Source organism: Diceros bicornis, chromosome 1 (genome assembly GCF_020826845.1).
Source record: "Diceros bicornis minor isolate mBicDic1 chromosome 1, mDicBic1.mat.cur, whole genome shotgun sequence".
In the NCBI taxonomy this organism is placed as follows: domain Eukaryota; kingdom Metazoa; phylum Chordata; class Mammalia; order Perissodactyla; family Rhinocerotidae; genus Diceros; species Diceros bicornis.
In genome coordinates, this window is record NC_080740.1 from 42,063,372 (window position 1) to 42,085,981 (window position 22,610).

Consider the following 22,610-nt stretch of genomic DNA (forward strand, 5'->3'; position numbering starts at 1 on the left):
CCTTCTAGAGAGAAAAAAATGCCACCTTCACAAGCCGCAGTGCTTCACGGCCACCGGGGAGCAGCCCAAAGGTCCGTAGCCCTCCCATTGGAGCAAGGCCCTGAGCTGGGGAGCATCCCTGCTATAGGCATTTTTTGGACCCAGCACAATTGAGACAAGTGCCATAATATCTGACTTTGCCTGCTACTAAAACATGGGGGAGTACCCCCAGAAAAGCTGGTTCACAAAGAAATTAAAACTGGCTCTTAAAGGGTGCACACACAAATTCACCCATTTTAGAAAGCAACCTAAAATCACCAAAAAGAAAGGTGCACAGTGCTTTGGTGAAAAGAGACTCACCTGATAGGTTCTGGGTGCATCTTGGTGAGAGGTGAGACCTCTCCAGGGACTGCGACATTGGCAGTGGCCATTGTTGTGGCCTGGTGTGGGTGTGCTGACACAGACACTGGCAGACGCCATTGGAGTTCTCCCTGGGGCCTGCTAGCCCAGGGTTTGCCCCACCCACTAGAGCTCCAATTTAATCCAGCTCAGCCAGGGACTGGCCCCACTCGACAACAAGCCCTCGGGCAACTTGTGGGCCTGCTAAGTGAGCTGCCTGGATTCTCCACAGTCTGGCGAGTGGGTCCAAGGAGCAGGTGGAGAGTGTGGGGCAGTGGTTGAGTGTGTGGGGCTCCCACCTTGGAGAGATGGGGTCCACTTCAGGAGGTTGGGGTGCACACATGAGGCAGGACTGTGTTGACTGTATGTGTGGACCTGTGGGTGGCAGGGCTTGTCAGCTGCAGAAGACTTGTGCTTCTCAAAGACCCACATAGGCGGTTTGCCCCACCTTCCAAAGCCTGAAACAATTGGGTGCTCCAATGACTGAGGCCAGCCCCACACAGCTGCAATCCTCAGAGAACTGACAAGAGACTTAAAGGCTGGAGGCTTATAGCAATTGTAAGCCCTTGAGCCTAACAACCGGCCACACTGGGGGCCTACTCACTTAAAAGAAATACTGAAACACAAATGTGCTATTAGAACTTGCAGCCAACTGTGCTGGGGCTCCCCACACCGAATAAAGAGACTGAAGGGCCCATAACAACTACAAGCAACTGAGCATTGAAACAGCTGGCCAGGAGCATAGCTCAGCCTCCCTGGGCACCTGCAGGGAGAGCAACCATGCCACAACAGAAGGACACACGTAGCCCACATAGGGGTCGCTCCTGGAACATTCAGAACTGAGGGAAGCACACTGCGGGCTTCATAAGGCATCACTTATATGAGGTCACCTCTCCAAGACCAGGAGACATAGCTGACCTACGTAATACATAGACATAGGGTAAGAGGCAAAATGAGGAGGCAAAGGAATACATTCGAAGTAAGGGAACAGGACAAAACCGCAGAAAAGGAATTAAGCGAAACAGAAATGAGCAAGCTACCCAACAGAGAGTTCAAACAAAGAGTGCTAAGGATGCTAACTGATCTTGGGAGAAGAATGCATGAACTCAGTGAGACTGTCAACAAAGAAATGGAAGATATAAAAAAGAACCAATCAGAAATGAAGAATACAATACTGGAAATGAAAAATTCACTAGAGTGACTCAAAAGCAGAGTAGAGGATACAGAACAGATCTGTGAGCTGGAGAAAAGACTAGAAGAAATCACCCAAGCTGAACAGGTAAAAGAAAAAAGAATTAAAAAGAGTGAGGACAGTCTAAGGGACCTCTGGGACAACATCAAGTGCACTAACATCTGTGTTATAGGTGTCTAAGAAGGAGGAGAGCAAGACAAAGCATAATTCTCTGCTGATTTCTATTTGAAGAAATAATAGATGAAAACTTCCCTAACCTAAGGGAGGAAACAGACATCCAGGTACAGGAAGCACAGAAAGCACCAAACAAGATAAACTGAAAGAGGCCCACACCAAGACACATCATGATTAAAATGTCCAGAATTAAAGATAAAGAGAGAATCGTAAAAGCTGCAAGAGAAAGACAAGTTACATACAAAGGAAACCCCATAAGGCTATCGGCTGATTTCTCAGCAGAAACCTTACAGGCTAGAAGAGAGTGGCACGATATATTTAACGTGCTAAAAGGAAAAAAACCTACAGCCAAGAATACTCTACCCAGCAAGGTTATCATTCAAAGTGGAAGGAGAGATAAAAAGTTTCCCTGACAAGCAAAAATTAAAGACGTTTGTCACCAAGAACCCAGTATTACAAGAAATGCTAAAGGGACTTATTTAAGGGGAAAAGACAAGACCACAAATAGGAAAAATTATCTATTTCCATGATAAGAAGGTAATGGATACAAATGCACAAATAAAAGGTTAGAGATGATATTGAAAACATAAAATGTGTGAGGAGGGGAGTTAAAGGGTAGAGCTTTCAGACAGAGGACAAACTAAAGAGACCATCAACAATATAGATTCCTATATACGTAAGTTACTCTATATGGACCCCATGGTAATCACAAACCAGAAACCTATACTAAATACACAAAACATTAAGAGAAAGGAACCCAAACATAATACTAAAGAAAGCCATCAAATCACAAGGGAAGAGAGCAAGAGAAGAATGAAGGAAAAGAGAAGGACTACTAAAACACCGGGGGAAAAATGTTAAAAAATGGCAGTAAGTACATACTTATCGATAGCTGCTTTAAACCTCAATGGACTAAATGCTCCAATTAAAAGGCATAGGGTGGCTGACTGGATAAAAAAACAAGACCCACATACATGCTGCATACAAGAGACACACTTCAGATCTAATGACACTCACACACTGAAAGTGAAGGGACTGAAAAAGACATTCCATGCAAATGGCAATGAAAAGAAAGCAGGGGTAGCAATACTCATAGGAGACAAAATAGACTTTAAAACAAAAACTGTAAAAAGAGACAAAGAAGGGCATTACATAATGATCAAGGGGTAATCCAACAAGAGGATAATAACACTTGTAAATATCTACGAACCCAACGTAGGAGCACCTAAATATATAAACCAATTATTAACAGACATAAAAAGAGAAATAGACAGTAACACAATAATACTAGGGGACTTTAACACCCCAGTTACACCAATGGATAGATCATCCAAACAGAAGATCAATAAGGAAACATTGACCTTAAATGACACACTAGAGCAGATGGACCTAGTAGATATATACAGAACATTCCATCCAAAAACCAAAGAATACACGTTCTTTTCAAATGCACATGGAACATTCTGCAGGATTGATCACATATTAGGCCACAAAACAAGTCTCCATAAATGTAAGAAGACTGAAATAATTCCAAGCATCTTTTCTGACCACAGCAGTGTGAAACTAGAAATCAACTATAGGAAGAAAATCAGAAAAGCCACAAATATAGGGGACATTAAACAAAATGCTACTGAACAACAATTGGGTCAACGAAGAAATCAAAGGAGAAATAAAAAAATACCTAGAGACAAATGAAAACAAAAATACAACATGCCACATGGAACATTCTCTAGGATTGATCACATATTAGGCCACAAAACAAGTCTCCATAAATTTAAGAAGATTGAAATAATACCAAGCATCTTTTCTGACCACAATGGTATGAAATTAGAAATCAACTATAGGAAGAAAATCAGAAAAGCCACAAATACGTGGAGATTAAACAAAATGCTACTGAACAACGACTGGGTCAATGAAGAAATCAAAAAAGAAATCAAAAAATACCTGGAGACAAATGAAAATGAAAATATGACATGCCAGAATTTATGGGATACAGCAAAAGGGGTTCTAAGAGGGAAGTTTATAGCAATACAGGCCTATCTCAAAAAACAAGAAAAATCTCAAATAAACAATCGAACAGTGCACCTAAACTAACTGGAAAAAGAAGAACAAACAAAGCCCAAAATCAGTAGAAGAAGGGAAATAATAAAAATCAGAGCAGAAATAAATGAAATAGAGACTAAAAACACAATAGAAAAAATTAATAAAACCAAGAGCTCGTTCTTTGAAAAGATAAAAAAAATTGACAAACCTTTAGCTAGACTCACCAAGAAAAAAAGAGAAAAGTCTTAAATAAGTAAAATCAGAAATGAAAGAGGAGAAATTACAATGGACACCTCAGAAATGCAAAAGATTATAAAAGAATACTATGAAAAGCTATATGCCAACCAATTCGACAATCTGGAAGAAATGGATAAATTCTTAGAATCATACAACTTTCCAAAACTGGATAAGAAGAAATAGAGAATTTGAATAGACCAATCACCAGTAAGGAGATCGAAACAGTAATCAAAAACCTCCCCAAAAGTAACAGTCCAGGACCAGACAGCTGCCCTGGTGAATTCTACCAAACATTCAAAGAAGACTTGATACCTACCCTTCTCAAATTCTTCCAAAAAATTGAGGACTGGGGGAAGCTCCCTAACTCATTCTACAAAGCCGACATTACCGTGATACCAAAACCGGACAAGGACAACACAAAAAAAGAAAATTATAGGCTAATATCACTGATGAACATCAATGCAAAAATCCTCAAGAAAATACTAGCAAATCGCATACAACAATACATTAAAAAGATTATACACCATGATTAGGCGGGATTTATTCCAGGGATGCAGGGATGGTTCAACAGCTGCAAATCAATCAACGTGATACACCACATTAACAAAATGAAGAATAAAAATCACATAATCATCTCAATAGATGCAGAGAAAACATTTGACGAGACAGAGCATCCATTGGATAAAAACTCTGAATAAAATGGGGATAGAAGGAAAGTACCTCAACATAATAAAGGCCATATATGACAAACCCACAGCTAATATCATCCTCAATGGTAAAAAACTGAAAGCTATACCTCTAAGAACAGGAACTAGACAAGGATGCCCACTCTCACCACTCCATTTAACATAGTATTGGAAGTCCTAGTCAGAGCAATCAGGCAAGAAAAAGAAATAAAAGGGATCCAAATTGGAAAGGAAGAAGTGAAACTGTCACTCTTTGCAGATGACATGATTTTATATATAGAAAACTCTAAAGAATCCACCAAAAAACTTTTACAAGTAATAAACGAATACAATAAAGTTGCAGGATACAAAATCAACATACAAAAATAAGTTGCATTTCCATACACTAAAAAGGAAGTAGCAGAAAGAGAAATTAAGAATACAATCTCATTTACAATTGCAACAAAAAGAATAAAATACCTAGGAATAAACTTAACCAAAGAGGTGAAAGATCTGTACACTGAAAACTATAAAACTATTGCTGAAAGAAATTGAAGAAGACACAAAGAAATGGAAAGATATTCCGTGGTCTTGGATTAGAAGAATTAACATAGTTAAAATGTCCATACTTCCTAAAGCAATCTATAGATTCAATGCAATCCCTATCAAATTTCCAACAACATTTTTTCATAGAAATAGAACAAAGAATCCTAAAATTTATATGGAACAACAAAAGACCCCAAATAGCTAAAGGAATCCTGAGAAAAAAGAACAAAGCTGGAGGTATTGAACTCCCTGATTTCAAAATATACTACAAAGCTATAGTAACCAAAACAACATGGTACTGGCACAAAAACAGACACACAGATCAATGGAATAGAATAGAAAGCCCAGAAATAAACCCACACATCTATGGACAGCTAATCTTTGACAAAGGAGCCAAGAGCATACAGTGGAGAAAGGAAAGTGTCTTCAACAAATGGTGTTGGGAAAACTGGACAGCTACATGCAAAAAAATGAAAGTAGAACATTACCTTACACCATACACAAAAATTAACTCCAAATGGATTAAAGACTTGAATGTAAGACCTGAAACTATGAAACTTCTAGAAGAAACATAGGCAGTACGCTCTTCAACATCAGTCTTAGAAACATATTTTCAAGCACCATGTTTGACCGGGCAAGAGAAACAATAGAAAAATTAAACAAATGGGACTACATCAAACTAAAAAACTTCTGCAAAGCAAAGGAAACCATCAACAAAACGAAAAGACAACCTAACAATTGGGAGAAGATATTTGCAAGCCATACATCTGATAAGGGGTTAATCTCCAAAATATACAAAGAACTCATGCATCTCAACAACAAAAAACTAACAAGCCAATTAAAAAATGGGCAAAAGACCTGAACAGACTTTTCTCCAAAGAAGATATACAGGTGGCCAACAGGCACATGAAAAGATGTTCAACATCATTAACTAGCAGGGAAATGCAAATCAAACCTATAATGAGATATCACCTCATGCCCATCAGAATGGCTATAATTAACAAGACAGGAAACAACAAGTGTTGGAGAGGATGTGGAGAGAAGAGAACTGTCATGCACTGCTGGCAGGAGAGCAAACTGGTGCAGCCACTATGGAAAACAGTATGGAGATTCCTCAAAAAATTAAGGATAGAACTACCATATGATCCAGCTATTCCACTGCTGGGTATCTATCCAAAGAATATGAAAACACCAATGAGTAAAGATACATGCACTCTTGTGTTCATTGCAGCGTTATTCACAATAGCCAAGACTTGGAAGCAACCTAGGTGTCCATCAAGGGACGAATGGATAAAGAAGATGTGGTATCTATACACAATGGACTACTACTCAGCGATAAGAAAGGATGAAATCCAGCCCCTTGTGACAACATGGATGGACATTGAGGGTATCATGCAAAGTGAAATAAGTCAGAAGGAGAAAATCAAATACCGTATCATCTCACTCATTAAGTAGTAGACAATAACAACAACAAACAAACACGTAGAGACAGAGATTGGATTGGTGGTTCCCAGAGGGGAAGCGGGGAGGGAGGAGGGCAAAAGGGATAATTAGGCACAGGTGGGTGGTGATGGATTGTAATTAGTCTTTGGATGGTGAACATGAGAACACAATGTCATCCATGTAGAAATAGAAGTATAATGATGCACAACTGAAATTTATACAATGTTATAAGCCAATGTTACCGCAATAAACAAAAAATTAAAAAATGTAGGGATTATATCTGAGAAGTGGCAAAATCTAAGGAGCAAGATGATTTATCTTTTTAAAAGATCACTCTGATATATAGATATGCAGATGACTCTTGGGACACAGTTCGAAGCCAAGAGACAGTTTAGTAGACTACTGGAGTAATCCTGAAGAGAGAAGACATTGTCTTGTACCAAGGTTGATCGCAGCAGAGGTGGTGAGAAGTACTCAGTGTTGGGATATATTTTGAAAGTTTAGCCAATAGCATTTGCTTGCAGATTGATAGATATGGGTTATGAGAAAAATAGAGGTGTCAAGATTAACTCCAAGTTTTTGTTTTTTGGGGTTCTGAGCAAACGGAATAATGAAATTGCTATTTATTCAGGTAGGTAAGACTGAAGTAGAAGGAACAGCAGGTTTGAAAGGGGGAATCAGGATTTGGTTTAGGATATGTTAAGACTGAGATGCATAATAGATATCCTAGTGGATATGTCAAGAGAGGCAGCTAGAGTTCCAAGTAAGATCTAGGATGGGGATATACATTTGTGAGTCATCGTAATACAGAGGATGAGATCATCTAGGGAGGGAGTATAAATAGAGCAGTTCAAAGATGGAGCACTAGGCACTCCAGTATCTAGAAGTCAAGAAAATGAGGAAGAAACAACAAAGAAATATGTAAAGGTTGGGCTAGTAAAATAGAAGAATAATAAGAGAAGTGAAAAATGACAAAGAAGTATATTTTAAGAGGTCAAATCCCAAATGACATGAAGATGACTCTACTCATTCCAGAAAAAAGCACAGTGGCCAATCAAAAGGCTATCTACTGGGGCAGGCCCAGTGGCACAAATGGTTAAGTGCGCGTGCTCTGCTGTGGCGGCCTGGGGTTCGCTGGTTCGGATCCCGGGCGCGCACCAACGCACCACTTGTTAAGCCATGCTGTGGTGACATCCCATATAAAGTAGAGGAAGATGGGCACGGATGTTAGCCCAGGGCCAGTCTTCCTCAGCGAAAAAGAGGAGGATTGGCATCAGATGTTAGCTCAGGGCTGGTCTTCCTCACAAAAAAAAAAAAAAAGGCTATCTACTTATATCCTGTATGCTCACTTGTGTGTTAGGAGGAAGTTAGCTTCTCATAGGCAAGACCACAAGAATAGGCTACATGTGGTAATCATGATGGCCCTTATTCCATCTGCCTATGGAATAGTGATGCTGGTCTGGGACTATGATCTAGTAAGTAATCACTTTAAAATTCCTCAGCCTCACCAAACTCCAACCAATTCAATTCAAGTGATATTTATGAGATACTCGATTCTGAGTCGTATTATACTTATGTTGGAAGAGTAAAAGGCAGACATCCAGGTTGCCCATATTGCTGTTAAATCTGAAGCAGAGACTCTATCATTCAACTTAAAAGAAGCAACCAAACATGATTTATTATAAAAGGCAAAGTAGGAAGGAACAAAAAAAAGCACCCAGTAATTGATGGTTGGGGTGATGCTGCCCAGAGACCAAAGTCCTCTTTGTTGGGCTGATGTTTGTGGTACTCATCTGCACAACGGGAAAGCTTAAGAGTAATTGATAAAATTAGTAAAAGTGGAGTGTCAGGCTCAGAGCTTAGGGCCTCAAATGAAGAGTTGTCTGATTGATTTTGGTAAAAACTTGAGGACAGTATGTGAATGGAGTGGGTTGTAAGGATCCTTTACCAGGGTGGGATTGATAATGATCAATCAAGCTTCTTTGTTGGAACAACCTTGAGGAACTCAACCACGCTGCTTTGGTGCTCATTCTCCTTCCAGGCCCTATATATAGTGCTGCCTTTCCTGAGCCCATCTTTCTATCCCAGTTAGTCCCCTTTTTTCCTATACAAAACTTCTAAGTGTCAGGCTGGTTAGGGCAGTGCTCAGCTGGTTCAGGCATGGTCAAATCTTCCTCCTGCTTCCCTACAATTGGTGAGATTGGAAGTATTGAGTAAGACTGCTGTTCTGAGTACTGCATAGGGAATTATCTAGGATATGAGCAGCAGAAAGCCATGAAGTTACTGAGAAAGAAGAATACACTTCTAAATGTAAGTGTCCGTGGTTCCAGGATTCCCTCCAGCTCTCTCAGCAATGCTTACTACTGATCTCAAGGGAGACTGCAAGGAAATAAGTTTGTTTGGTTTAACTTTACCGTCACTACTGGTAAGCAATAAGGAAATATTCTGAGTCTTGAGTACTGAGAACACTATATTCATATAGGAAATGCATCTGGTATTAATTACATTTCAAGAATTGGGAGATAATCGTGGGACCATCGTCAGGATGATAGATAATGGAAGAGGTTAATGTATTTCCCATCTTTCTATTTAGTTTTTTGAACTCGTAGTTCAAGTTTCTTCTTACGTTAAAATCTCACTGAAGAACATTACAGATATTGTTAATTATATAGCAAAGACATATGGAGATGATTAAAGGGTTAGATAGCAAAACCAATACAAAAAGAATTGCACACGATTTAATTTAGAGAAGGAACAGGTTAGAGACAAATCGACAAATAATTTTCAGATGTGTGAATAATGCTTACAAAAAAGACTATTGAGGAGTTAGTTTCCATGAGGGACAAAGTAAAAAGAAATTGGCATAATTAAGCTTTATTAAATAGATTTTTGAAAAAAGGAAAAATCTTCCCAGTGGTATGTACTGTACTAAACATTGGTCTATTGATTTTTCTTCAGTCTTGCATTGATTCTTTTTCAGTGTGGTTTCTCCCATCTAGAAATAGGAGGATCAGTTGTGGACATTTATGTTCTGTTCCTGTTCAGAGTGATTACATTAATAATAAGCATAGCAAGGAAAAATAAAATCTGATAAAATAGAAAAAATGTTCATGTGTGTGACTCCCAAAAAACTCCAAAAATTAACAGAACAAATTTTAAATTTTCAAAATTGGGTATTGATTTTATAATTAAGTAAATTTTCAAAATAATATTCAATTTGTAGAAAATATTAATCCAAGACAATGTTATGGCTGGTTTGATGACCACTGGCTAGTCATCAATTTGAATTTTATAGACAGTGAGGTACCTGCTAAGTGTAGAAAATATCACAAAATCTATCATGAAAACTAGTTGGAGCCAAAGCACAGAATTTGAGCATCCCTCTGGCTGCCTCTTAAAATAATATTTGACCAAACTCATCACCCTGGAATCCCAAATGCAGAGTTTTGGGCATGAAAATAACAGGCTCTTGTCTAATGGCTTTCCAAATAATTGACCTTTCCATCGCCTTGTTCCTTGAGGAGCTATTCTCAGGTTTTTCTAGTGATGCTTCCACTTCTGTGCTGCTTTCACAGCCCATGTGTGTATCTTTGATGATTGTGCACTAACCAAATACAAGGAATGGTCTTGGGAACGTTGTTGTCAAAAATACTTCTTAAATTTCTATTTCTGAGGTGGAAAGTGTTTCTATTTTGCCTAACAGTTGTAATTAACAGGTAAAAATGAATGTTTTTAGTAGTTCAACACTTAAAATCTGCAAAGAGGAAATAATTGAATCCATTAAACGCATCATTTTTATTGTCAAATATAAAGGTGATAAATACAGGAGGTCTGTTAAAGGCTAAGAATGAAAACAGAACAACGTAATTTTCTCATTTTGGAAGTTCTCCAGGTGAGCTTTGAACATATGAAAATGAACCTCTACTACGACAGACCACAAAAAACCCGCTGTATTCTTATTTATTCGCATTTAGCTTAATATGTGGTTTATAGAGCTGGATTGCCTGGGATGAAATCCTGGCTTTAAACACTTGCTAGTTTTGTGATCTTGGGCAAGATATTTAACCTTCAGTTTTATCATCTGTAAAATAGGCATGATAATTACATGTAGTTTATGTTATTTGAATTAATTCAGTTAAAACATGTACACACTTAGACTACATTGTCTGGCATGTTCTAAGTGCTTAATACATATTAGCTAAAAATGTGTAAATATTTTTTACAAAGTATAGAAAAATTTAAGTTGGACTAAACTTGGTGTAAAATACCCTTTTGTTAATAGAAGTCAAGGGTAAACCCATACACTGGTCTAAGACTACACCTCTCCAGGCCTTCTATGCCTATCATTCCAGCCATAAAGAAGTCTTCACACAGTGAGTAAGTCCTGCATTTCCAGGCCTCCTTTCCTCAATCAACAGAGGTCAAGATGGTGAACCAGACACCCACCCCTCCTTACTTCCCTACATTCACAGCCTGGCTGTCTCTATTTGGCTTAAATCCAGAACAAGTCATTTCATTAAACACTCTAGTCCCCTTTATATAGTTACCACCAGGAACCTCAGGCTTCCCGGTCATTGTCACCCCACTCACTCTAATCATCCTTTCCACCTGCTATTCTATCCCTTTCTCAAACTTTTTCTTAACTTCCAAAACCCTTCTGCAGTGTTCTCTGGAACTCACAATCCATTATCAGCACAATACAACGCATCCCCAAACTCTTATCTGAACATGACTTCACTTTCTAGCTCTTAAAAAATCTAGGCTCTTCCTCAAAGATTTTCCTTCCCCTGCAACTTTCAGTCAATGGCTGCTTTTTCATCCCTAACTGTCTTATCACTAGGCTTTAAGGTAAGGTTGTTGTCATCTAAACTCTTCGTGGTTGTTTTCAGACCATTTCACACCAATCTCTTGTGCCCCTAAGTACCCCCACCACCTAGATTTGAATCTCATGATTAATTACCCACTACCTCTCATTGTTTCTGCCATTTGCCTATGCCTTGGTCATTCTCTCTTCATTTTTCAGGGATTTTAGCTCCCAGCTCTTTGTCATGATCTTCAACACCTTCCTTGTCTTACTTTGTGGCAATGTAAGTATTCACATAGATGAATCTTCCACTACCTGGCCCCCTCAATTTTTTGAGCACCTCTCCTCTTGACCTCCATCTTTCCTAGCTATTCCCTAGTATAGAGAAGGAATACAATTCCTTTACGCTCTAGGTCCTTTTGGCTGGTCTAAGAATTAAATTGACGTGAAACAGAATAACAGGAGAAAATCAAAGTTTAATAATATGTATATATGGGAGAAACCCAGGAAAACTGAGTAACTCACCAGAATGGCTGAAGCTACCACCTTAAATACCATCTTTAGCTAAAGACAAAGGAGGATGTTGGGGGTAGTGGTTTGAGACTTCAAAGGGGAAGAAGAAAATTTACAGGGAAATGGAAATGCAAATGTTTGTTAAACAAGTGTTTGCTGGGCTGTCTATAGAAAATGTGACCAGAGAGACAGAACTTTGATAAAAATGAATTTACTGGTGCCCTTCTGTTTATCACACCTAGAATTATCTACGGCAATAGCTCCTTTCTGGGACAGGCCTTTCTATCTTAAATTCTTTTAGGCAGTTAGGGGGAAGGTCCAAGTCTTTCAGGGTCTTCTGTTCTTAAGAATAATCAAGCCAAAGAGACAAATTTTGGGGTGGCCAATTCTAATCACCCACACTAGCCATACCCTAGACCTTGTTATTACCAAAAACTGCATTATTCATTATCTTCATTTCCTGCATTTCACTTTGAATATCTCTTCTATTTCTCTGGATCTTCCTTTAGTATCCCTTTCCTCATTCCAACAACCCATTCACTTACTTCAATCAATTGAGATCATAGTCATTCACACTCTTAACATCTTTACCCATCTTACATAGCTTAAATTTCTTCTTTAATCATTACAGGCACCACTTTTGATAAACTCTCAACTCCCTTGACCTTCTTTGGCTTCATTAGATAGCGGGGCTCGACTACAGCTATTGTTAAATCTAACTCTTCAAATACTTCACATATATATCCATGAAGTTGGATAGGACTGGAAAGAACTCAGAACCGCACTCCTCCCTCCCACTATAAATTCCTGAGCAAGAGCAAATGAGTTTTTAGTGCTTTCTGGAAATCATACTCTACTTCACTCTTCCACTAAGGTTATATCTTCTCCTTTCTCCTCAAATCATTAATATGTCTCCTCTCATCCTCATTTTCAGCTGATGACTTTGAGTTCTACTTCACTATGAACATCGAAGCTACCAGAAGAAAACTTTCACAGACTCCCACCCCTAGTTTTACACAACTATAAGTATCTATACCTACATACTCTGCCTTCCCATCTGTTATCATAGATGATCCATCTGTGCTTATGTCTAAAGCTAATTCCTCTACTTATGCATTTAAGTACATTCTGCCTCATCTACTTAAAGGATATCAGCCCAGCAACTATCTCCTCTCTGTCCAATATCATTATTTTGTTTTTCTTATCTTGAATCATTCCCACAAGCAAAAAAAGGGCTTTTATGTCTCATGCAAAAAAACAAAAAAAGGGGGCTGCCCGGTGGCACAGTAGTTAAGTATGCACACTCCGCTGTGGCAGCCCCGAGTTCGCAGGTTCAGATCCCAGGTGCGCACTGACGAATTGCTTATTATGCCATGCTGTGTCAGCATCCCATATAAAGTAGAGGAAGATGGGAATGGATGCTAGCCCAGGGCCAGTCTTCCTCAAGAAAAAAGGGGAGGATTGGCATCAGATGTTAGCTCAGGGCTAGTCCTCCTCACAAAAAAAAGAAAAGAAAAGAAAAGAAAAAGGCAAAACTATGGAGACAGTAAAAATATCAGTAGTTGTTAAGGGTTTGGGGGGCGATAATGAATAGGTGGAGCACAGAGGAATTTTAAGGCAGTGAAAGTACACTATGTGATACTGTGATGATGGATACATGTCATTATACATTTGTCCAAACCCATAGGATGTACAACAGGAGTGAAACCTAATGGACTTTGTGTGGTTGTGATGTGTCAATGTAGGTCATCGATTGCAACAAATGCACAAATCATAAGTGTTTAATTTGATGAGTGTGATAAATGTACAACCTTGTCAAGATATATAACATTTCCATCACTCCAGAAATTCCCATGTGTCCTTAACACTCAATCTCCACTGACCCAAGAATGATCACTTTTCTGACTTTTTTCACAATAGATTAGTTTTGACTCTTCTACAAGTTCATGTAAATAGAATCACCAAGTACATACTCTTCTATGTCCAACTTCTTTTCCTCAGCATGTCTGTGAGATTCAACCATGTTGTTTTATGCATAAGTAATTTGTTCCTTTTTGTTGCTGAGTAATATTCCATAATACAACTATACCGCAATCAATTAGCTTATCCATTTTTCTGTTGATGGTCATTTGGGTTATTTTGAGATTTTGGCTGTATATCTATGCATGTTTTGTTCAAGTCTTTTTGTGAAAATACATTTTCATTTCTCTTGTTTTTTTTTTTTGTTTTTTTTTTGGTGAGGAAGATCAGCCCTGAGCTAACATCCAAGCCAATCCTCCTCTTTTTTTTGTTTTTTTTTGCTGAGGAAGACTGGCCCTGAGCTAACATCCATGCCAATCTTCCTCCACTTTATGTGGGACACCACCACAGTATGGCCTGACAAGCAGTGCGTTGGTGCGCGCCTGGGATCCGAAACTGGGCCACCAGGAGCTGAGCGCATGCACTTAACCTCTACGCCACGGGGCTGGCCCCCATTTTCATTTCTCTTGGATAAAGTTCTAGGATTGGAATTTATGGATCTTAAAATAGGTGTATATTTAACTTTTAAAGAAACTATAGTTTTTCAAAATTTTTGGATTATTTTACATTTCCGACAGAAATATATGTGATTTTTGGTGCTCCCCATTCTTGACTTTTGTCAAGAGTTGTTGGTCTTTTTAATTTTTAAAAAATGTAACTCTACCATTCTAATGGGTGTGTGTAGTAGTACTTCTTGTGGTTTTAAGTTGAATTTCCATGATGACTAATAATGTTGAGCAAGTTTTCATGGGTTTATTTGTTATTTACATACCTTCCCTTGTGAAGTGTCTATTCAAATAGTTTTCCTGCTTTTTATTGGATTATTTGTTTTAATTATTGAGTTGTAGAATTATTTTATATATCGTGGATACAAGTCCTTTATCAGATATATATTTGCCACATTTTTTCCCATTTGGTGATTACCTATTCTTTTTCTATAGTGTCCTTTGATTAATAGGATTTTGAAAATTTTGATGGTTTAATTTATCATTTTCTTTCTTTTAGAATTATTTCCTTCTGTATCCTGTCAAAGATATATTTACCTACTCCCATATCACAAAGATATTCTATGGTTTCATCTAGAGCATTATAGTTTTAGCTTTTATGTTTAGGACTGTAATCCATTTCAAATTTATATTTTTCAATTTGGTGTGATTTAAGAGTCAAGATCTTTTCCCCTCTTCCCCAATATTAATACCTACTTGTTTCAACATCACTTGTTTTAAAGCTTTTACTTTCATTCACATTGAATTACCTTGACTCAATTGACTTTATATGTATGGGTCCATTTCTGTATCTTTTCTGTTCCATTGATCTATTTACCTCTCTTTAGGCCAATGCCTCATTATGTTGATTATACAGCTCTATTCTAAGCTTTAAATTGAAGTAGTTAAGTCCTCCAACCTTGCTCTTTTTTTTTTTCAGAATTGTTTAGGTCATTGTAAGCTCTTTGCATTTCCATTTAAATTTTAGAATTAGCTTGTCAATTTTTACAATACAGCCAGCTGGGATATTGATTTGGTTTATATTGCATTTCAGGTCAACTTTTGGAATAATTTGCATTTTTAACAATATTGAGTCTTCTAATAAATGAAAAAAGTATATCTCTCCATTTCTTTTTATCTAATTTGTTTTAGCCATGTTTTCAGTGCAAAGGTCCTGCCTTTTTTGATAAATTTTATCTAGGTATGTTATATTATTTGGCACTATTGTAAATATAACTTTTAAAATTTTATTTTCAAATTGTTTTCTTCAATTATGTAGAAATACAAATGATTTTTTTATATTGACTTTGTGCCTGGAAACCTTTCTAACTTATTAGTTGAAGTAGGTGCTTTAGAAATCAGAAGAATTATCTACACAGGCAATCATGTCATTTAAAAATACAAAGACAGTTTTCTTTCTTCCCTTTCTGACCTTTATGCCTTATATTTATTTTTATCGCCTTAGTTCATTGCCTAGAACCTACACTATATGTGACACGCATGCTGTGTTACTGATCTTTAGAGGGAAAGTTCAACTTCACCGTTATACATGGTCTTAGCTGTATTTTAAGATGACTTTTTGCAGAGTGAATAAATTCCCTTTTATTCCTTTTTTTTATTATAAATGTGAGCTAAATGTTTTTGTGTGTGTGACTATTGAGATAAGCATATAATTTTTCTAGGTTATTCTATTAATATCTTGTATTACATTGGTCGATTTTCAAATATTTAACTTTGCATTCCAGGGTTAAACTCAGCTTGATCATGATATATTTTCTTTTAAAATGTTGGATTCAATTTGCATCTAAGGATTTCTTTCAATATATATAACTTCTCTTATAATGGCTTTGTCAAATTTTGGTATTAGTGTTATGATGGCCACATAAATTGGGAACTGTTCCCTCCTCTACAATCTTTGAACATGTTTTCATAACATTGTAATAGTTATTGCTTATAAGTTTGATAAAATTCTCCAGTGGAATGATATGGGTTTTGTGGGAAGATTTTTGATAATTAATTCAATTTCTATGTATTTAAAATGATATTAGGGGCTGGCCCAGTGGCGCAAGCAGTTAAGTACACGGGATCCACTGCAACGGCCCAGGGTTCGCCAGTTCGGATCTCCTGCGCGCACTGACGCACCACTTGTGAAGCCACGCTGTGTCGGCGTCCCATATAAAGTGGAGGAAGATGGGCATGGATGTTAGCCCAGGGCCAGTCTTCCTCAGCAAAAAGAGGAGGATTGACAGATGTTAGCTCAGGGCTGATCTTCCTCACAAACACACAAACAAACAAATAAATAAAAAATAAAATAAAATGATATTAAAACTTTCTATATCTTCTTATGTCAAATTTGGTAAGTTGTGTTTTCTGAAAAATTTTTCATTTTAGCTATGTTGGCAAGCTTATTGGCATAAAGTTGATCATAAGAATATCTTTTTTTTTTTAAGTTTAAAGGGTCTATAAAAATATTCCTCTTCCACTCTGAAAATTGATTATTTTATTCTTCTCTCCTTTTTCTTGATTGGTTTTATCAAGGTTATATAAATCCTCTTAATTGTGTTTATTTCTTTCTGACCAATCAGTATCCATACCATTTCCAATTATATTTATAAATGGTATATTTAAATAATGTTCAAGTAATGTATTTATTGTACAAAAGCACTTAAGGTTAAATCAAAGACACTATATGTATCATGGCAAAAGAAAGCTAATTCTAGTAATATGTTTACCATTCAAGATGTCAAAGTAATGAATAATTATTGACTCATTTTTAAAATTTATGAGCTTAAATAGATATCTTGCTTACAGTATTAATATTTATTAATAAATGAGATGATAATATTTCTACATTTTAATTTAACAACAAAAAACTTGAGCTCAGATTATATGGATACATTTTGGCCTAAAGTATAAATTATTTCCTAAGCTGACTCACAGAGTTTGTAATTAAAGCTTAATTACAAGGTAATTCATTGATAAACTAATCTTTCTTACTAAGGATATTTACTCAGGATTTTACTTTATTCATAATTTCTGTGTTTTAAGGCAGTAAAAGTAAGAATACTATTCATATCTCAGCCTATATTGGGCCATTTCTGTACTCATTATTAAAAAGAAGTTATTTTTAAAAATCTTTTTCCAACTCTTTGTTTTAATATTAAAACATTTATTGTTACTTGATATGGAACATCTAATGCGAAAGGAAATTTCGTGAAAAAAAAAAACAAACTATAATCCAGAAGCTTGGAAATAGAGCAAAAGACATATTTTGCTTCGTGTTTTTTAAAGGCAGGTAGCTGATGTATTCAGATGTTTATATATCTGAAAATTGCTTTAAGACTGCATAGGAAAAATGCCGACAAGAAATTAATGATTAATTGTGAAGATTTATATGCGCTGTTCCATTTAATCATAAACTAAGAAAGAAATAAGAACAAGAAGGTTATAAGTGCAAAACTGAGGAAAGCTCTATGGGCTTAAAGCCATTACTCTAGAAAATAAATCCTGCCACACATCACAGGGAATGAACACAGTAAATTTCAGTGTTTGGAAAATGTTTCTTGTGGGAGAAAATTCCATTAAAGTAGATCTGAATTACTTCAAAAGAAGGTCCAAGGCAGTGTCAACTACCATTAACATGACGGATACTTCTCTCCTTCTCATTTCATTGCATTTGTATCAAATTCTATGACTTTTGTTTATGATCAATAACCAATTTCTTCTAAGAACACTAAAAGGTTACAACCTGGTTTGCTCACAGTAATGAAGATTTACTGGAATGTGAGTCATCCCTATTTAAATCAGCCTATTGAGTCATCAATTTTCAGAGGCCCTGATGGGTTTGTTGTATTTATCACTGTCCTTTGGCTAATGGAGATTTGAGTTCATGTCATAATTTAAGCCAAACATCAATTTTAGTTTATAAGCCCCAGTTTTCTTTATCAAATGTGCTCTTGGTAGGAAACAGAAACCAGTATCACACAGCTTTTCTGGTAGTCAACTGAAGAAGAGACTCAACTGAGGGATGAAACAGAGATGGGATGGGCAAGTCTGAGTTCAGTTGATTTTCATGATTAACAACAAGTTTACTAAGTCTTTGAAATTAACTCATTTTTAAATTTTCTTTTGCATTTTTGAAAATACATGTAAACATAAAATATTTAACATATTACTATACATAATAATCCTTACCTCTTTCTTACCCACTGACAATTTAGCACTCTAATCATTCAATGAATCAGTTAGTAAACATCTCTTATTTTCGTTTCACCAAATATGTGTCCCCTGATAATCCTTCACAGGGCTTTGTCTTTTTTCATCAGTGCAGACAGAGTTGGTATTTGTTTCAGAAAATACCATGCTTATCACTGTCACATGTATTTCCTTGGAGTCTATATCTTTCCTATCCATGTGCTTGTATGTGACTAAATTCTGACTTCTGGTATTCAGGGCTTTCAAAGTCTGGAATGTTTAGAAGTTCTATTAAGTGGTTAGTAACTGCAGTTAGTCCTCACAAAGACTATTTTTTTAGCTCAAGATTTTAGTCTCAAAATCTACATGCTTTTTTTGAGGAAAAAACTGGCTCTATCTTTTCTAAGTGCTACTTCTGTGTGAATCACTGTTTGTTTTTGTGGTTTTTTTGTTTTTTACTACTGGTAGTCAATATCCAAGGTAATCCGTCTAAAATTCTTTCCTTGTAAATATTTGAAATGTATTTTTTCCACAGCTGTGTTTTCCAGAGCTGTAAGCTCAATTTATTCATGTCTATATCTGACAAAAAATTTTTGAATGCTTCTTAGTGCAAGGCATTGTACTAGGTGTAAGATATGTAGTTGTAAATAGGACATTCTATTTATATCCTATAGTTTTACATCTATCCTTGTGGAACTAGAGTAAAAACTACTAAGGAGTTCAATATACATCTAATATATTACATTTGTGGAAAGTGCTATAAAGTGCAAGCATAGCATTCTGTGAGTGCCAAGTAGGGTCTGCCATCTAAACATAACTAATTCATCGCTACCAGAATCTTGATATTGTCAAGCTACCAGCATATAAAAACCATAGGATTAGAAACCTAGACTTGCCATTTTATGTTAAATATGGCATATGTATAATACAGATTCGTTCACAATTCAGCAAACAAGCCTTAAGCATAACCCAATAACTGTCCCTATACTAGTCACTGAAGATAAAAAGGAAATGAGACTGTGCCTGCCTTTTAGAAATTCATGGTTTAAAGAGAAGTTATACATGTACACTGTTTACACTAACACAATGTGTTAAGTCTTACCATGGAATAATGTATGCTACAGACTAAATGTGTCCCCCCCACGAAATTCATATGTTGAAGTTCAAACTCCCAGTGTGATGGTGTTTGGAGACAGGGCCTTTGGGAGGTAATTAGGTTTAGATGAGATCATGATGGTAGAGTTCTCATGATACGATTAGTGTCCTTATAAGAAGAGACACCAGAGAGCTTACTCTCACTCACTTTCTGCCATGTAAGGAAACAGAGAGAAGGTGGCAATCTGCAAGCCAAGGAGAGAGCTTTCATCAGAACCTGACCATGCTGGCACCCTGATCATGGACTCCAGAACTGTGAGAAATAAATTCCTGTTGTTTAAGCCACCTAGTCTGTTGTATTTTGTTATGGCAGCCCTGGAAGACTAATACAATGTACAAACTACATGGGTGGCTTAGAAGTAAGAATAATTTTGCTTAGAGCAACCAAAGGTGGCTCCAGAAAGGAAGTGATATTTGAGCCTGGCCTTGAAGGATGAATAAAATTTTACTATGTAGAGAAGAAAGTGAAAGGGCATTTCAACCAGAAAAATATTTAAAGACAGGCAAATGGGGGAATTAAAGATTTATTCCAGCATTCTTTCTTGGTTAACGATGTGAATAGTGATGCCACAAATTGAGATAAGAAATAGAAAAAAGAAAAGAGGTGGATTTTACTAAATAGAATGAAGTAGAACAATACTAAACTTGACCAAGGTGCCTGTCTAAGTTAGCAGTAAGCAATTGCAAACATAAGTGTGGAAATCAGAGAGAAGAAACTAGGGAACTAGCTGCTTTTAACATTTTGTGTGTCCGTAGTGGATATTAGGTTTTCCTCCTCAGGTCACCTCTTCAGGACCAAAGCATCTATCCTCCAGCTGCTGATGGAACAGCACAAAGCCAGGTCCTTCACTGGGATTTTTCTTTGGCAACAACGAGCTGCTTTGTTCAAAATTACATTTTTTCCTGGAGTGGGGCAGGGAGTGGGGGAAAGAAACCTGTGGACAATGACTGGATAATGCAGAGATTCGAAGACCTGGCACCCTTATCTTCTTTTGGAACAACAATAAAAGGCACCCCAAGTTCCAGAACTTTCTGTAAATTGGCTGAGAACTCAGCTGCAACTACATTGTGATTTAGTTTCTCTTTCTGCAAAATCCTGCTTTTCTCACATTCTTACAGGTGAGCTTCCTAAGAGCACTGTCCTTTCTCATTGAAAATCCCCATTTTCAGGGAACCCAGGTACAATCTAAGATAGTGCCAGCACAAATTCCAGAACATCCATGGGGAGAAGTATTAGGCTTGCTAAAGAATGAGGAAAACTGTATGCTGACATTGCTGCAGGATCTGGCTAATACATAACAATATACCATACGGAGACAAGAGTACACGCACAGGATTGGATGCTGAGGGTGCTGAATGAAGGGGGGCAGAGCAGAACAGAAAGTTGGGGAAAGGAGAGTTTATCAATATGGGAGCATTATTCTGTAAAACAGAATTTAACACTCTGGCATCTACCCTAGGTGATCATACTAATTCTTTCCTGGGATAGCTCTTAGAAATATGGAAAAAATACTGACTGAAAATAAATTAAGTAGAAACACCAGAGTTATCAGGGCTGATGGCAGAAAAAAGGTTTAAAATACTCAGAGAGGTAGGCAGGATATATTACATAAGGCTGGAGAGACAGCTGACAGTATTTCAAGGGAAGGCTTAGAGGACATTCCAGTCAACAGTACAATAAGGAATGAGATGGTGAAAGGGGAATAAAAATTGTCAAGAAGCTCAGTGATAGCTGAGCTGTAGACAAAGAATGTAGACAGTGATAGCTGTCTCTGTAGACAAAGAATGTAGACAGTGATAGCTGACTCTGTAGACAAAGAATGACAGTGCGAGATGTTGTTATAGAACGGGGCATCCTGATGGCAATTAGTTTGATTGCATCACAAAATAACAAAGACAAAATGGTGGTGCTTAGTTATCCAAAGCAAGGTAGGTGCAATTATCACAATGATTGGCAAGATCCGAGTGGCAGAGAGGGGAGGCTTGACTCACAGTGAGTGTGGAGGTGGTTAACAGAACATGTTAGTCCCTAAGGAAAAATAAATTGATAGAAAAAAAGAGTTTTACATAACATATGCAATTAAAATAAATAAAAAATGGAGTTGGAGGGAAGCTTCTCATTAAAAAGTCACAATCTTTTCCCCAGATTCCAGATGTGACCCAGTCCTCTGACCATGAACCCATTGACTGAAAAGAGGCTTCATCTATGATGAAGGATCATTTTTCACTGTGACAAATGTACAGTAGTAATTCCCCAGTACTTCACCAAAGTGACCCATGATCTTTAATTGAGGTACCTGAGCACTGGGAAAAGGGAAATATCCAGATCATTCAAGGATTGATGTAAACATGAACATATGGAGGATAGAAATATAATATCTTAAAAAGGAACAAAATAGAATGTCTAGAACTCCAAATACTATGTTTACATTGATAAACTTTTCTGTGGATTAAATACCACAGAAAAATATCAGTGAACTTAGAGACATAGTGATAGACATTATCCATACAGAAGCACTAAGAGAAAAAAAAATACTGAAACAAATATATATTTAGCTTCATTGAACTGTAGGAGGATTCTAAGAAGTCTAACAATAGTGTTATTGGCATTCCTTGAAGGAGGTAGACAGAAATTGAAGAAATAATGGACTAACATTTTCCAAATTTGCTCAAAATTATAAGACCGTATGTCTTAGAGGCTCAAAAAATTCTCAATCAGGAAAAAAAAAAGGCCAAGGCATGTAATTCAAATTTCATAAAAT

General features: G+C 37.0%; 1 long non-coding RNA gene across 1 annotated transcript in view; it reads right to left on the reverse strand.

Annotated features, from left to right (window-relative positions):
• Window positions 1-473, reverse strand: part of LOC131404484 (uncharacterized) — a 95,287-nt gene extending 94,814 nt beyond the window's left edge. The window contains exon 1 of the long non-coding RNA XR_009219805.1: window positions 340-473. This is a non-coding gene — a long non-coding RNA (uncharacterized LOC131404484). The remainder of the gene's footprint in view (window positions 1-339) is intronic.
• Window positions 474-22,610: the final 22,137 nt, after the last annotated feature.